This window comes from Mustela nigripes, chromosome 10 (assembly GCF_022355385.1).
Source record: "Mustela nigripes isolate SB6536 chromosome 10, MUSNIG.SB6536, whole genome shotgun sequence".
Lineage (NCBI taxonomy): Eukaryota > Metazoa > Chordata > Mammalia > Carnivora > Mustelidae > Mustela > Mustela nigripes.
The window spans coordinates 45,267,066-45,285,494 of NC_081566.1; the positions used below are offsets into that span (position 1 = coordinate 45,267,066).

General features: G+C 35.6%; 1 long non-coding RNA gene across 1 annotated transcript in view; it reads right to left on the reverse strand.

Moving 5' to 3' along the window:
• The window catches only part of LOC132026284 (uncharacterized), a 183,501-nt gene that overhangs the window by 34,536 nt on the left and 130,536 nt on the right, over positions 1-18,429 (reverse strand). The window contains exon 2 of the long non-coding RNA XR_009406852.1: positions 8,834-8,901. This is a non-coding gene — a long non-coding RNA (uncharacterized LOC132026284). The remainder of the gene's footprint in view (positions 1-8,833; positions 8,902-18,429) is intronic.

Sequence of the window (18,429 nt, forward strand, 5' to 3'; positions counted from 1 at the left end):
AGAGACTATGGACTCTGAAAAACAATCAGGGGTTTGAAGTGGAGGCGGTGGGAGGTTGGGGGAACCAGGTGGTGGGTATTAGAGAGGGCACAGATTGCATGGAGCACTGGGTGTGGTACAAAAACAATGAATACTGTTATGCTGAAAATAAATTTAAAAAATAAATTTTATTATAAAATAAATTTGTGTGTGTGTGTGTTTCTTTTTTTTTTCTTTTCTGTGTAACATAATTCATTGTTTATGCACCACATCCAGTGCTCCATGCAATCCGTGCCCTCCTTAATACCCACCACCTGGTACCCCAACCTCCCACCCCCCCTTCAAAACCCTCAGATTGTTTTTCAGAGTCCATAGTCTGTCATAGTTCACTTCCCTTTCCAATTTCCCTCAACTCCCTTCTCCTCTCCATCTCCCCTTATCCTCCATGTTGTTATAAAATAAATTTTATTTATATAAATAAAAATACTATAAATATTTTCTTTTGTCCTCATAAATACCCATTCCAATGAAATATTTTGTGGAAATGAGAGCTAAATTGAAGGATTCTTGGTAAATGATGGTGGCCTAAAAATAAGGTACAACTTTGGACATTATTTACAGTTTCAGTTTTACAAATTGAATAAACAGTAGTTTTATTTATGAAATACTAAATTATGATTTTATAGAAATTAGCACATAACAACCTAACTTAAACTAAAATACACCACATGTTTTCATTATCACTTGTGATAATTTATTATAAAATAATAAACTAGCAGAATGAGTATAATGCCCAATTATTTGGATAATGAATTTTGCTTTTTATTTGTTTTACTGATTGGCTTACAAATGTTTAGAAGGGTAAGATACAATCACCATTCTTCTCTGTGTCATTTGCTAGCACCTTCCCCTTAAAGCCTCTGATTATGAGGGTTCCATTTATGTTAAGATATATCCTAGTACAATTCTTTTACTTTACAGATGATGACACTGATGGCTAGAAGGCCTGGGTGATAGCAGCTTAGATCACAAAACCAGTTAGTGGCAGAACTGGGAAACTTTCCCAAGTCTAATGTATGTTCAGAGTTGACACATTTCAATTCAATTCCAAATACACCACTTTAGAAATGGAAGAATAAAAATGTTTAAACAATGGGGTGCCTGGGTGGCTCAGTAGATTACTTCTCTGCCTTCGGCTCAGGTCATGGTCTTAGGGACCTGGGATAAAGCCCTGCATTGGGCTCTCTGCTCAGCAGGGAGCCTGTTTCCCTTCTCTGCCTGCCTCTCTACCCGCTTCTGATCTCTCTCTGAAATAAATAAATAAAATCTTTTTAAAAAATTGTCAAAACAAAATAAACAAATGGGATGCATTTTTTAAAAAGAGGATGGATACTAATTAAAATTGAAGGATTTAAGAATATTCAGTTCTGTATTTTTTTTTCTGATTTTATATCATATAGGTATATTCTAGGCTGACCATACAAATAAATCCCATGATTAACTATAAAATCTGATTTGATACAAAGATCAATTTAAACACCCTCCTTGCCATCACTTTCCACTCCTTAGCCCAAGGAGGGACTCTGAAAGCCTCCTCAGGCCAAGACTTAACCTTTGAGCTCCATTTTTCATGCAGGATTCCCAGTCAATTCTAAGTGCATCGCAAGCACATGCAACCCAAAAAACCCCCAAAGGAGGTGAGGAAGAGGACACAATTAGTTTGGAAACAAGGTCAGCCTGAACATGTATTTAGGGTGTGCTAGGGTAGCTAACTCAAGACAAAAACAGCAATTCTTGCTCTACTTTCCCCGAGCAGAAAGCGTGATGATTCTTCCCAACACACCATAGGCTCATTAGTCCCTCTCCTCTGGCCTGTGCCTGTTCAGCCCCAACCTGATCACATCCCATACTCCTGTATGGTGAGCCACGTTAAAACTTTGGGAGCGGGGAGGAAACTTTTATGAAACAGCGACAAACTGTCTTTGTGGTCCTGTGTTTGTGATAAGTCAAAACACGGGGTCCTGTGCATCAGACCTTGTCCAGGTTTAAGGGTATGTATGAGATGGGCTTTGTGGAAACTCTCTACTCTAGAGCTCGCCTCACATTGGAAACAATTCACCAAATATGTGACTGGCTTTTGCTAAATTTACTTCAGGCTCCTCTCATGATCTAATGGCTAAAACAAGAGTTCATATTGATCTATAGTTTGTTTATTTTCCCCTTTAGTTGGGAAACCAGCTTGGGAATTTCTGTCTTAGAAATAAGCTTTTATGGGGGCGCCTGGGTGGCTCAGTGGTTAAGCCGCTGCCTTCGGCTCAGGTCATGATCTCAGGGTCCTGGGATCGAGTCCCGCATTGGGCTCTCTGCTCGGCAGGGAGCCTGCTTCCCTCTCTCTCTCTCTGCCTGCCTCTCCGTCTACTTGTGATTTCTCTCTGTCAAATAAATAAATAAAAAATCTTAAAAAAAAAAAAAAAAAGAAATAAGCTTTTATGTTCTGTTCTCTCTCTAAATTTCATCTTTAATGGCCCCCAAATTGTTCTTTACCTTAGCACAGTTTAAAACACTATCCGAATGGGCAGGCCCTTGGAAACTGCTTCCGGACCTAGCCTATGGCTCAACAGCAGCTTTGCGATGAAGAATTTTGTCACATTTGTCATCCTGAAGTTCATTAACAGTAAGCACTTAGGACGGGCCTGGGGGACGAGGTTCTCCCAGACCCCCATCTTACTTCTTACCCTTTGCTTGTGTTTTGCTTTGGCTCACAGTGTTTCTAATGGCGATAAAATGATAATCCACTTCTTTCAATCCCTGCAGGCGCTACTTTATGACCGAACACAAAAGATAAAAAATTCCTATCAACGAAATCTTCTTTATTCTCTGCTTTCATGGAACCCATGACTCAAGTTTCAATGTTGTGCCATCTTTGAAAGTGGTAAAAAGCAGTTGTTTGTTTGTTTTTCTTACCATCTTTTCCACTGATGCAAACTAAGTAAGAAATCACCTAAGTCACGCATTCAAGTGAGTTGTGGTTTGGACGTTGTAGGCCCACATGACAAAGCTCACTACCTTCTCACCTCACCAGAGCTGGTGTTCATTTTCTCATTCCAGCGTTTCTACCTTTTTGTCTTTAATTACTCCACCTTAACTCCAAGTATTAAGTTCTAAATATTTTATTATTCTTTTGTAAATAAGTGATAAACAAAAAATCCAACCAAGCTGATTGAGGCAATACCACTGATTTAGGGGATATTCACTATTAGCAAGATTCAACACTGAGTGTTTACTAAAAGCTGGACATTGGAATAAGTTGTCTTTAAATGCATCTAACGTTCAAAAAACTTGCAAAGCAGGTATTAGAATGCCCAATTTTTAGATAAGGAAAATGAAGCACAGAGAAATTAAGAAAATTACCTGAAGTCTAAGATTGTTGTTGGGTTGTGGTCCTAGTGGTTTCTGACAGAATGTGCCTTCTTAATAGAAAGCCCTGTATTTTTATATTACAAGAGAATTCACTTTTTTATATTATGAGAGAATTCTAACGTTCTTATGGTTCCTTTTCTTAAAAGATTTTATTTATTAATTTCAGAGAGACAAAGAGAGCATGAAAGAGGGAGGGGCAGAGAGAGAGAGACAAGCAGACTCCCTGGAGAGCCTGACCCAGGGCTCTACCCCAGGACCCTGAGATCTTGACCTGAGCCAAAGTCAGATGTGTAACTAACTGGCCACCCAGGCACTCCTGTTTTCTTTTCTTTCTTTTTTTTTTTGTCTCACATATATTATTTTATGTAGTGAGACTTATTTTGATTTGTGGAATGAGACGTGAATATAATGTTTTACCCAAAGCTTAGCCCCTTATGTCAATACCATGTACTTAATATTCTACTTAGTTTTACCAAGTTTACATGCCATTTTATGATCAATAAAGTTATTACATGTAATTTTTTTGGTTTATTACTGAAACTTGTATTTTTTCATGTTGCCAAGAACACATGGTTTTAATTATGCCAGATTTAAAATGACTTAAAATATTTGTATAAAACATTCTCATGAGTTATTATGCTTGTAAGAAGTTTCCATTAAGCATTATTATTGAAATGTCATAAAATTATATCTTAATTAAGGGTAAATGATACCTTTAGAACAGGTGCACTTTAAAGTCGAGAAATATAATTATTCATGTTTCTTTTTTACGATCTTCTGAAAACTTGTCTACTTTCCTTATGTAAATATTGTACATATCTTAAAAATCATTTCCAGTTATTTTATAAATTACGTTTTGCTGTAAATCGCTTACTCTTTTAGTTTAACTACATGTTATTCCAATCAAGAATATTTTGATTCTGTAACTTTAAAATTTAGAAATGGCATTTAACTATATTTTAGGAAATGATTCCTTGACAGAATGAATAGGCACATTTACTTTCCCATTCAGGAAAATTCACAGAAAATTGTCTTTCTAAAATGAGGGTTTGTGATACCTATTTTAGCTATTCATTTCCTTCCTTAAGTCATGTTAAGTCTATAATGAATGTTGTACAAACCATATAATAATCCACTATTAAATTTTCTGTCCTGAAGTAAACAAAACCAAATTTAAACCAACAATTTTTTCTGATCATATAATCAACAAATTTACCTAAATTGGTATGATTAAAGGACAAAAGCTAATGGAGATTTAAAATCAGAGGGTCCATTATAACAGCTTCCTACCTGCATGTTCGCTAGCATCCTCATTATCCAGTTACTCTTCTATATGTTCTTTTATGATCAGTCATTCTAAAGCATACTTCTGATTATGGCAATTTCCAGTCAAGAAAAGCCCTGTGGGTATATACAGGTTGCTGAAATAATAACTAGTTCTTAGTATGGCATTTAAGTTTGCCTACAGTATAATTAAAATGTACTTCATATTTGTCTCTAATAATTACCCTCAACATATCACAATGCGTCATAAAGATGCTATTGGCTGTGTCACTGATGGTGGGTACATTAATTTTAGGTTATGTTCACATAAAAATTTTTATTTACACACACACACACACATATATATATATACATGTACATGTGTAAAGAAATTTTGTATATATGTTAAGTCACATATGTAAAGATTGACTAAAGAAAACTATTAAGTAGATTTTGATACAGGTGTTATAAAAATATGACCACCTAGGGACACCTAGGTGGCTCGGTCTGTTAAGTATAGGACTCTTGATTTCAGCTCAGGTCATGATCTCAGGGTCCTGGGATTGAGCCCTGCATAGGGCCCTATATTCAATAGGGAGTTTGCTTGGGATTTTATCTCTCTCTCTCTCCCTTTGCCCCTCTCCCCAAGTGCACATGATCTCTCTCTCTCTCTCTCTCTCTCTGCAAAATAAATAAATAAACTTTCACACACACACCCAAAATATGGCCACCTAATATGATACTCAGATTTCAGATTATGTGTAGTAATTGTTGCCAAGGACTACTCATTCCTAGAAACTTACTTACTTTCTGTCCATTGTATATTCTCCATGCTTTCTTACTTCTAAAACTTAAGTTATTTGGTTACCTGTAAACATCACCTTTTATCAATACTATTCTAAATGTTATCTCTCTTATGCCTCTAACATCCCTAAAGAACAAGGACTGCCTCTTTTATTTGCCCAATACTAGGCTAAATGCCTAGATACACTAGAATTCTCAGTAAATAATTACTGAATTGCACCAAAAATGTCAATATCCACAGCAAAATTGAACTAAGTTCTCCAATTTCCAAGCTGCGTGTCATCTTCCTTTAAAGAAATCACTGAGCTCAGATGATTTCACTTGCAAGTTTTACCAAAGATTTAAAAATGAAATAATACTCATTCAATACAAACCCTTTCAGAAAATAAAGAGGAATGAATACCCCAAAGTCATCTGGTGACAGTATTATGTGATCAGACAAGAAATTATAAGGAAGCTACAGCCAACTATTCCTCTCAAACACTGATGCATTATATCTTAATTCCTACGAAATGTAGCAAATCAAATTCAGCAATATAAACAAAGATAACACTATGAAAAAACAGGGTTTGTAACAGCATTGAGAGGTTGGTTTACCATGGAAAAATGAAACAATTTAAAAGAGAAAACACACACACACACACACAATCATCTCATGAGATACAGAACGCATATATGATGGAATTCAGTACCACTCATGATAAAAAATTTTAAGAAGCTGAGATGGAAGAGAAAATCCTCAAACTGATTAAAAAAAAAAAACCTCTATGAAAAACCTACAGATGACTTCATCAATGTGTAAAGACAGAACGTTTTTTCTCTAAGATTGTGAACAAGACAAAGTTTTCTGTTCTTACCTCTCCTATTAAACATTGGCAAATCTAAACCATGTATTAGGTGGAAAAAATGACTAAAAGCTATACAAATTGGAAAGGAAGAAGAAAAGTCATCTTTATCTCAGATGACGTGATTATGTACATAGAAAATTCTAATAATTCCACCATAAAGATGCTAGAAATAAGTAAGCCCAGAGAATATCAGGTCTCTCTGTTTAAAAAAATAGTTAGTTGTCTCTAAAATCTATATTAACATACATTGGACTTAGAATAGTCAAAATAAAATTGGAAAAAAAAAATTGAAGTTTGAACTACCCGATTTAAAAATTTACTTTCAGGCTAGCCCTGATTCTTGCAAACGAGGTATAAGGATAAGTATATTTAAAAACACAATGTCTTAGTAAACCAAGAATTGAAAAGGATGATATTAATTTGGTAAAGAATAATATGATAACAGAAATCTAAGTTGGTCCCCAAGAATCCCGCCCTCTGTGCACACACCCTGTATAATCCCCTATTCTTGAATGTGGGTAGGATATTGAATACTTAAAAAAAAAAAAAAAATTACTCCTGTGATTAGTTTTACCTATATTACAAAGGTGAAGGAATCCCATAGATTTAGATGTAATTTAGGTTCAAAATTCACTACTTTGAGTTAAGGAAAAAGAGATTACACTGAGGAGCCTGAAGGTTTCAAGTGAGTTTTTGAAAAGGAGATTGGACCTTTGCTGTAGGAAGAGATTCGAATTAGCAGAGTGTATAGCAAGGACCTGACACCCACACCAGGAGGCCTGTCCAGCAGACATCCAGCAAGAAAATGGGGTCTTCAGATCTACAATGGTTATGAACTGAATTTTGCCAGTGACCTGAGTGTCCATGGAAGACGTTTCTCCAGTGGTGTCTACAGGTGAGGACATGACTAGCTCATACTTTAATTTTAGCCTTGTGAGACCCTGAACAGAGAACGCAGTAAAAACATGCTACACTCCTGATCCACAGAAACTATGAGATAATGAATATGTTTTGTTTAGGCTGCTGAGTTTGTGGTAATTTGCTACACAGCAATTGAACAGTAATGCAAATAACAACAAAATAAATACACAAAACTAGAGTAGACATCATTCATAATAAAGAAACATAAGGAATATTTCTTTTAAAGCTATGAGCAGAGAAAGAACTACTACATTTTCCCAAAACTTTGCTGGAGTTCCTATCTAGGGCAGAGAATCAAGAAAAATCATTAAATCTAATTAGGACTTAAACAGAACCAATTTTGTCATTATTTGCAATAGAACCTTTTTCCTCAAAACCTGAGAAAATCTGTAAATATACACTAGTAGTAATAAGTTCAGCTGGTTTGCTTGATTTATACAAGGGTAAGGCAGTTGTAAAAATGGAATATGTTAAAACACATTATTTGAAATACTGGCAAAGCCTATAATTTTTTGAGAATGTATCTACATTATCTTTATGAAAAAAGGTATAACATTTTATTAAAGACATTAAAGAAGAGTCCTTGAAATGAGAATTTCATAATGTCTATGAGTCCAAAATATAAAAATGTTCACTCTTTCTAAATCAATATAAAATATCATTATAATTCTGGACAAATTCCTAACAGGCTTTTTTGTAGAACTGAACAAAATAACTCTAAACTCATGTAAAAAACCCTAAGGAAGAAAATATGCAAGAAAATTTCAAAAAAGAAAAAGTGAGCTTATTGCCCTATCAGATTTCAACAATTATTATAAACATTATGAATAATAAGACAGTCTAGTATTGGAAAAGATGTAATAAATGGCCTAACAGAACAAAATGGAGAATTCAGAAACAAACACATGCTTTTATGGAAATTTGATATATTACAGGCATGTCATTGTAAATAAGTAGATATGGATGGACAATTCAGTAAATGAGACAACTGGCTATCCATATGGAAAGTAAAATAAAATAAATTTCCTTTTCTTCACACAAAGAGATCAATTCTATTTGGATTAAAGACCTAATTGCAAAAAGTAATAATTCTTTATTTGTTAGAATATATATAAGGATATTATTATGACTTTGGGGGAGGGAAGAACTTTCTTAAACAGGCAAAAAACATGTTAGTAAAAACATGAATTTTAAAAGCCCATCTATGAGGCAACATACAATAAAAGTCAAAGACTGAAATTAAAAAATTAAAATACATGTAAGGGGCACCTGTGTGGCTCAGTGGGTTAAAACCTCTGCCTTCCATGCAGGTCATGATCTCAGGGTCCTGGGATTGAGCCCCGCATGGAGCTCTCTGCTCCACAGGGAGCCTGCTTCCTGTTCTCTCTCTGCCTGCCTCTCTGCCTGCTTGTGATCTCTGTCTGTCAAATAAATGAATAAAATCTTTGAAAAAAAAAATCTTAATATCTGCCATGGAAGTGTTATGATGTGGTAACTTATACCACCATTATGAAGAACTGCAAAAGACACTTTGCACAGTTCAAGTTGCCACTAGTCAGCTTTTGTTTTCGACAGCAAAACCAGCCCAGCACACATACCTGCAAAATCTTCATCCAGCAGTTAGAGATGATACACTTTGAATCTTTTGCTTTTCTTCCCCCAAATCCTATTGGACAAGAAAAAGATAGAGGTCAGTAAGATGGATGCTTGACCTGATGTTATAATCCTTCATGATTTCCCCATAGAAAAAGCATGGTAAGTGGACCACAGTCCAATATTAGTGAGATCATAATGATGTCTATAGGTCTGCAAATCAGTGGTTTGCACAATATTTATATTAGACCTTAAGATCACTGTGTTTAACCTCAGTATACAAATAGGTCATATGAATATATAAGAAAACTACCAACCTAACAACAACAAAAACAATAACAACACAAAACTAAAAATAAACCTGGTGGCAGGATCGATATGGAATTCACATTAAATTTCCTGAGGCTTATCTTAAAATGATATAATTATGAGCTTATATCAATGCAATTGAAGTGTTATTATTACTGTTCTGGATCTAATCATTGCCTTTATAATCTGGATAGAAACATTTAAAAAACAAAGAGCCCAATTAGCTCAATCATTGCCTGGTCTTAATGAAAGAGTCACTATTTTCAAAGTATAAACATTTTACCATGTGTCAGAAACCAAACTCTACACACTTGAGTAAAACAAAGCAGAAAAATGAGTTTATTACAAGGGTTTCAACCTACAAGCTGTGAAACACAAGGTTATGGGAGCAATGGGCTGTGAGCAGGTTGCTTACAGACTGACAGATTTTTATGGGATAAATATGAAAGTTATTTGTTTTTATTCATTTGATTGCTTGCCTCATGGTCTTCCTTATTTGGATCAGGGGAGCTGAGTAGGGAAATAAGGCAATCCAGAGATGTAATGAATAGACTTGGCATTTGAAGATAGACTGGCAGTCTCCTACTGATCTTTAGAATCACTGTAAATTCCTGTTAGGTGAGGCCAAGTTTCATTTTCCTTTATACTTTGCATTGACCATCTCCACTCTGTCCCCGTTATGAGTGATTTCATTTTAGTTTATTCTAGATTATCTAAACATTTTCAAAAATAGATCTATTTTTATTTATTTTAGAGAAAGAATGAGAGAGAGCAGGGGGGAGGGGAAGAGGGAGAAGGAGAAGGACAGAGAATCTCAAGCAGACTCCCCACTGAGCATGAGCCTGAAACTTGGCTCCATCTAACAACCCTGAGATCATGACCGGAGTCAAAATCAGAGTCAGACACTTAACCAACTGAGCCACAGGTGTCTCTGTCTTAATTTTTAAAAATTCAAAATAGCATAATTGGAATTCAACTTAAAAGTCATGATTCTTCTCTTTCAAGATAAAAGTTCCTTATGAAATATACCTGAAGATAATCATCCAATTTCTACTCCATTCTGTGCATGGAAGAGTTTAAAATTTTCCAAGTCAATCCATTCTGTGTTTCAAATTCTCTAGTTATCACAATTTCTTTTTGCTGAACTTAAATTTGCCTCATTTTGACAACCACCTATAGATTTCTAATCTTCTCCCTTATTTTATGAAAGAACAGCAAAAACTCACTACTCTCCTTATATCCTTTTGCTTTACTTATATTTGTGCTTCTCCTGTGGAAAGAAAGCTTACAAAATGGTGAAGAGATAGGATATATAGTCAACAAAATCTTAAAGGTCATCACACAATCAAAACAACTGAAAAAATAACATGGGAAGTCCAAATAATAAAACTTATGTCAAAAAAGTCAAAGTTCTTCGAAAGTAAGCTCCCCAAGAATTTTTTTTTTTAATTTTCTGTCCCTATGAACAGGGTTTATGACAATGGGAAAGGTTTAATAAACAGTACAATAATAAAGATGATTGAGATGTCAAATAATCTCATTTAAAAATGAGAATGGTCACTCATAAGACATTAACATTTTAATGTGATATCAGAAAGCTAAAAATTATTAGATCTTTATCCAGAAATGTCTGAATTTAATAATCCTTTAAGTTTGATGATACTTTCTATAATGATTATTTTGGCTTTTTATAAAAGATAAACATGTACCTTGCAAAAAAGTCATAAAAATAAGTATGTATAAAAATAAAATAAAACCCATACAAGACAGTCAATGGAATATTTTTACTGTGAAAATGAGTACAGGAAGCCTCATTAAAAATGGATTCAGGGGTTGTTTGGGTGGCTCAGTCCATTAAGTGGCTGACTCTTGATTCCAGCTCAGGTCATGATCTCTGGTCATGGAATCGTGCTCTGGGCAAGGCTCCATGCTCAGCATAAACACTGCTTCAGAGTCTACCCCCCCTCCCCGCCTTTAGATGTATTTATTTATTTATTTAGTAAAGATAATGAGCAAGAGAGAGCAAGAGCATGAGCTGTGGGGTGGGGAGCCAAGTAAGGAGGAAGTGCGGGAGAGGGAGAAGCCCACTCCCTTGCGGAGCAGGCAGCCCAATGTGGGGCTCCATATGGGGACTCTAGGATCATGACCTGAGCCAAAGGCAGATGCTTAACCAAATGAGCACAAAGGTGCCCCTAGATTCTCTCTCTTCCTTTGCCTCTCCCCCTCCCCTCAGGTCACTTTCTCGCTCTCTCAAATTAACAAAACCTTTAAAAAAAAAAAAAAAAAGGGCCGAAGGTCCTGCAGGGGGCGCTCTGATGCACATACCACTTCTAGCCTGCATAACCAGCAGGAAAAAGGGAAAATCAGAATAATTTGACCAAGAAAATTTTTTTTTTCCCACAAAGAAATATTATCTCCTGCTTTTTAGAAAAAGAAGGAAGGTCTCTCCCTGCTCCAGCAACAAATGCACTAACCACTGCTTGAAGTCGATGAGAAACCATCACAATTTCTTAACTCTTGTTCTCCAATGAACTTTTGTTCAAACTCTCTCCAATTCCCACCTAACACCTAACCAAAATTGACCTTCCATTCATCTCTTTGGACTTTGCTATGGTTCACCATACTTTGCTTGAACCAAATTGTAATTCCTCTGATATTCTGGAACAAACTCATTTTGCTAGTAAAATAACTGGCTGTTTCATTTTTAAGTTTAACATTACATTATCAGTGAGTGTCCTTATAAAAAGACTTTGAAATAATCAATTGCTGGGGCCTAGCCTATTTCTTCCCGATAGCTTCTTTGAAAAAACAACTCGCTTCTTTTTGATAATTGCCTCTAAAGCAGCTTAAAGAATGAAGGATCTCTCGCGCGCGCTCTCTCTCTCTCACTCACGCACACTTACAGATTCACAGATGCAACTTGCTTGCAATAAAACAGTTTGAATTTAGGAATCAGACCTATGTTTGGTATATTACTGACTGTGTTTTAAAAAATATAGGTTCTAGGAGAGACAATACTACCATATTTCATGGGGGCTGTCTTGATCCAGTTTTGAGATCATGGCTAAAAAACGAGTCTCAATTCCACTTTGAATGAGTTTGCTAAGCTTGCCTATCAGCCACTTCCCTTATAGACTTCAACTCCTGGGTTACAACACACATACCCAGCTGCCATAAATTCTAGATGCCAAACATCTAGGGACAGGCACTCCTTTGTTAGGCCCATGGAAATACACAGAACACCCAATCTGTAGGAAACCAGCTTGTCACACCTAAACCACCTCTTACAATTCCAGCCTGCTCTTAGCCCTTTCTTCAGAGCAAACCCCCTATGACCCAGTGTGGCAGCCTTCCCTCCTCCAAAGCTGTAAATAATAATAATTTTTTTATCAATCCTAGAATCACTGTGTTATGTCTTGTCATCATCAGAACCTAACTAACATTGAATAGAGGCATAGTCCCTATCATGTGTGTGTGTGTGTGTGTGTGTGTAGATAGATAGAGTTTAGGAGATATTTAGATTCCCTATGTATTTCTATGCATACATATATCTCTTTTAAAATGCTCATCCTCTATAAGGTAAAAGGTGTTTGCCCCCTACATGCCTTAGTGTTATGAAAAGGGTCAGAGAGAGATGCTCAACTGGTTCATTTAGGTCACTTTGTGTTTGGGGAAAAAAGAGAATAGGTTGAGAACATGGTTCCTTTCCTTTCATCTGGAGCAGCCTTTGCTAAAATGTCCTGATGGAGTTGCTCGCCCTTGATTTAATCAGACAGATAGAATTCATCTTTCTAAAGATACCTATGAAACTTAACACCAATCCCCATGCCCCTTCTCAGCTCAGGAAGGCATTAGATTCTGCTTAGCTTCGAAGTAGTAACTCAGCTCTTCTCTTTGGCCGAGGATCCACCCAGGACATTCCCACTTTGTCTCAGCAGAGTTGAGGCAACATTAATGCTTACTTAGGTTTCTTAGAAACTCTGTTACTCTGTGATTTTGTGTAAAGGTTCTTCATCCAAGAAAAAAGCACAAAAACTACTCACAGATCTATATTCTTCTTTTGGACTAGAGAATTCATCTTTAATAATGATTTCTTTCCATTCTAATATACAGTTCCACATATTCTACTGAGATTGGGAATTTGATTGCATTCCCATGTAATCAAATATTTTGTGAACTTTTTTCCATGTTAATAAATATTCCTCAAAAACACAATTTCCATGGCACCATAACATGTCCTCATTTATTTAACAAACCCTCTATTACTTAGTTTATTATTCTTGGATTTTCATAATTCTTGTTTCATATATTGGGATACCATATGATTATATTTCATTTGTCCCTAGGATTGTTTTCATTAAGATGGTATTTCTAGAAGTAGATATTCTGTGACAGTTAATATATTTTAAAGTTTTAAAATGTATTTTTTTCCAGTTAGAGCCCACCAGTGTACTCACCCATGAGCAGATTATAATGAGAGTAACTTGAAGGTCCATTTTCATTTCTAACATTATTTTATTCTAAAATAAAGGTTTGTGAAACTGAATGATAAAAGCCTCTGTTAAAATAATAAGATAAAATAGTGATGTTAATACTAGAAAGAGAAAAGGATTTGATAAATAAGGACAAAAAGGTATGTGTCAGTAGGTGAGAAAATATGAGATAATTGTTTGTGGAAAAGACACTGGCTTTATCTGGTCAGATCTGAAAATATATTCCATCATTATTACTCAGACTTGTGTAACCTTGAATGAGTTGCCTAACTCTTCTATACTTCAGGGTCTCATTTGTAAAACTGATTATTCTAATCAATGTCATTAAATAATTGTCAGGATTAAATGAGAAAAGTTAGTGGCCCAGAGTAAACCTTAAATATATGGTGGCTCTACTCCATATTGCCACTGTGAATTATTCAAAAGCAATACAAAAAGCAATCTATAAAATTTATCAACTTCTTTTGTGCAGAAAAAAAAAAAAATCAACCACAATTGATCTTTACACGTTTCATTTGGTTGCTATAGAATGATGAAAATGTGTATTTGTTAACTCTGTGAATCCTTTTTCTTTTCTTTCTAAACTCAGCCTAGGCTAGGAGGAGGGGTGGGCAGCAGTAGAGCTAGAAATGCTTTGAACATTATGACAGAAATCCTGCTTTCCTTTTCCCTTTCTTGACTCTCGGTAACTATGTTCAAAATCATTTCTAAAGCCATTGCATTTGGAACATATGAATAGACTTTGATTCAGTGAACAATCAATCATTCAGTCTGAATAATTATCCTGTGAAGGAGAATTGCATGTAGTTTAGGCACCATTTAAAAATCAATGTTGTGTATAGATTTCAGGGTTGCTAGTTTCTATCTCACTTGTCTCTGCTAATACCTATTCAATTGTTTCTCACAAGTGTGACTTTAGTAAAAGTGTGACTTGCTCAAATTTCTATTGGAAGTGAAAATAATAGATATAGCAATTTTTGCTATCTGCTAAACATTAGTCATTGTTACATAATGTAGTTATTTGGGACGTTGTGAGATTTGTTTTTCACGCTATTGACAACAATGATCATTCTTTTATTAAATAAAAACTTATTGAGGTGTTATACTGAGAACAGAACTATAAAAAATAATGCAAGTTCCCTCATAAATTTGTCAATGTGTTCTTAAGAAACACACAATAAAAATGAAAACACAAAACTAAAATGATAATTTCAAATTTTGATCAAGGCCACAAATGAAATGAACAGCTAAATGTGATAGAAAATAACCCATGGGTTGGCCAAAAGTATGTTCTCTATGGCAGTAAAACTGGAGTAGCGAAAAAGACTAGCTCATTAACGGTCATGGGGTACAAAGTGCCAAGATCGTGAAGTAGGTCCATGCTGTATGATTCCAATGACGTGACATTCCGGAAAAGAGCAAACAATGGAAACATAAAGAGATCAGTGTTTGCTATGGGTGTGGGTTTGGGGATGAATAGGCAGAATGCAGAGGATTTTAGGACACTGCAAATACTCTGCATGAATTATAATAACGGATGTTGATCATTATACTTTTGTCCAAACCCACAGAATGTAAAACACTGAGAGTAAACCCTACGATAAATTATGGACTATGGAATGCTTCTGATGTGACAATGCAAGTTCATTTTTAGTAATAATAATAATAATTATATATATATATACATATATATATAAATAATTCTGGTGAACGGTGTTGATAATGGAGAAACCTATGCACATAAGAGCAGGAGGTATATAAGAAAATCTGTACTTTCCTCTTAATTTTATTGTAAACCTAAAAGTGTTCTAAAATCACATTTAAAAAAATTATTGACATAGGAATTAATGACATAGGAAAAATAATTGAAGCAGGATCTATTAAAGGTTAGATAGATCTTATGAAACTATTACTGAAACTTACCTTTTTAAATTTTTTAAAACTTATTCATTTGAGAGAGAGATCACAAGCAGGGGGAGCAGAGGGAGAAGGAGAAGCAAACAACCAGGTGAGCTGGGAGCCACGTGGGGCTCCGTCCCAGGACCTGGAGATCATGACCTCAGCTGAAGGCAGAGGTCAGGTGAGCCACCCAGGTGCTCTTACCAAAGCTTTTCTCATATCCATTGAAGAAAGAAGCAAAGGAAGGGCTTAAACCGTATTAAAAAGTTAAAAGCCTTATATCCAATGATCTTTTCCTATGTTGCATTAGTCCTGGTTGTACTCCTGTCTTGCCTGGAAAGAAACCAAATAGAAGAGGATACTAATTTTTTTTTTCCCAAGACTTCAGGGCCATCAACAAAATCATTCTCTCCTGTTCACTGGCAGTACCTAAACCAAATACCATCCTGAAAACAATTACGTATGAAGCTACTGCTTCACTCTGATTTTTTCTCGACTTTGGCAGTGTGTCTCTAGAAGAAGACAATTAATATCTTTTGCCATTACTTGGGGAGGACAGCAATGCACTTGGACAATCGCGACTATAGGGTTCACTGAAATATCCTCTTATTTTACCTAGGACTCCTATCAAAAATCAAAGCATCTAAATTTCCCTTGTGAGGCAGCTCTGATATAATATGTAGATGATTTTCTAGTTTGTTCAGAAAACAAGGTAGTCTTAAAAAGCTTTCCATTAACTTTGCTTTCAGCCTTAGCAGAAAAGGGACATGAAACTTTCAAAACAAATTATAACTTAGCCAAAACATAGTCTACTTTTTAGTGTATGACATATCTAAGGAGGGAAAAGCATTCTCTCATCAGACTAAAGCTTGTCCAAATGTATCTTAGATCCCTCATAAAATACTAGTTAGTAAGATTTATGGGTTTAACTGTATATTACAGACAATGAGTAGCAAATTTTTCAAAGATGGCAATGCCACTTTATGAATCAACAGTCTTCAGTTAGACAACTTTTCCTCTGATAAGAAAAACAAGATCAGGGCTTCTAATTCCCAAAGAAAACTTCCTTAGCCATCATAAACAATAGGAAGCCCCTTAGTCATTTGTGTTTTAGAAATATGGTAAGCCCTTGGAGTTTCAACTCAACTTTAATTAAACCATCTAATACCCATCACTTACTGTAGCCTCACCATTGACCTGATTGCAAAGACTTACATCCTTTTCTTTGGGCAATAGTTGCCATTGTAAGACTTCCTGGTACTTCTGCTGAACTAGTTCTAGGCTCCCCGCTTCATCTCATGGTTCGTCATTCAGTACAGACATTACTACTGACTGAGAACCCACTACATTTTTTTTTTTTAAAGATTTTTTTCTTTATTTATCTGACAGAGATCACAAGTAGGCAGAGAGAGGCAGGCAGAGAGAGAGGAGAAAGCAGGCTCCCTGCAGAGCAGAGAGCCCGATGTGGGGCTTGATCCCAGGACCCTGGGATCATGACCTGAGCCGAAGGCAGAGGCTTAACCCACTGAGCCACCCAGGTGCCCCCCCCCACAACAGTTTTTTAGCCAGCCAATTAACCTCTTAGAATATTCTGTTACTTTTTCCCTCTCTCATTATTATTCACCACCCCAACACCCTGAATGCTGACACTAGCTTTTCCCTAAATCAGAAGTTGGGGAAATATATGATTGACCTCAGGAAACATTTTGCACCTAATCTAGTTTTATTACAGACTCTCGTTAAGAATCCCGATCTAGTATTATTTATGTACGGATCCTACCTCAAAACTGAAACTGGAGGTTATCAAGCAGAATATGCTCATTTAAACTGTCATTTAGAATACAATCCTCCACCTGAGGTAAGGGCCACCTACACGGAAGAATTCATAGCACTTATCAGAGACTGTAAACTATCTAAACAATAGAGAGTAAACATACACCCAGGGTTGTGAACTGAGATGTAGCCAACCTCCCAAAATTCATGTTTTTGAAAACCTCAACTCTCATTGTGACTTCATTTGGAGATAGCTTCCAAGTCAGGACTAACCAGAGAAAGCCACATAGCCTCTTAAAACTAATCACCTAAGATGCCCCATTTCTAGTTAACCCATCTTTGGCTACTCGTTGCCAATCACCTCTAATCAGAATATATCTGAAGCCATTCCCTTTTTTAATTTTTTCACTATAAACTATTCCACTCTCCTGCTTGCCTTTGAGTCTCTGCCAAATGCAAGTGATAGTGGTTGTGGCTGATGACCTCACTATAGCAAACTGAATAAACAGTTTCTGGTTTTTTTTTTTTTTTTTTTCCCTCAGTTCAGCTATCTTCATTTATTTCCACAACTCATATACATGCAACTCTTTTTGACATGGCCCTATTTATAGCTGAAGCCCAGTGTGAGTTTTAAAAACCAAGTTAGAAGTATACATTCTGTATGAATACAAAAAATAATAATAATAATGTTTTTATAAACACTAATGTTTTATTATTTATTTTTCTGTGGTCACCAAAGTTTGTGTTTGGTTTAGTTTCTTTTGTTAGTTCTTTTATTTTTTTCTTTTCTTTTTCTTTCTTTCTTTTTCTTCTTCCCTTCTTCTTTTTTTTTTGCGCATTGCTTAATTTTTATTAGTGTGTATTGAGATTTTTATTGCAGGAAAAAAATGAAGGCTCTGGTTGTAAGATACATGATTACTGGACAAATTGGAAAGCATATTTGAGAATACAGAGTGAAATAAATACCACTTAAAAGCACAGGAAGGGCTATTTATTTTTGTGTACATTTTACAGACATTTCTTCCAACACAAACTGTCATTGCAACTACATTATTGTCATCTTACTTTTTTAAATTACTGAAATATTAGTAGCATGTTTCCCGTTGTTAAGTATTCTGTTAAATGTG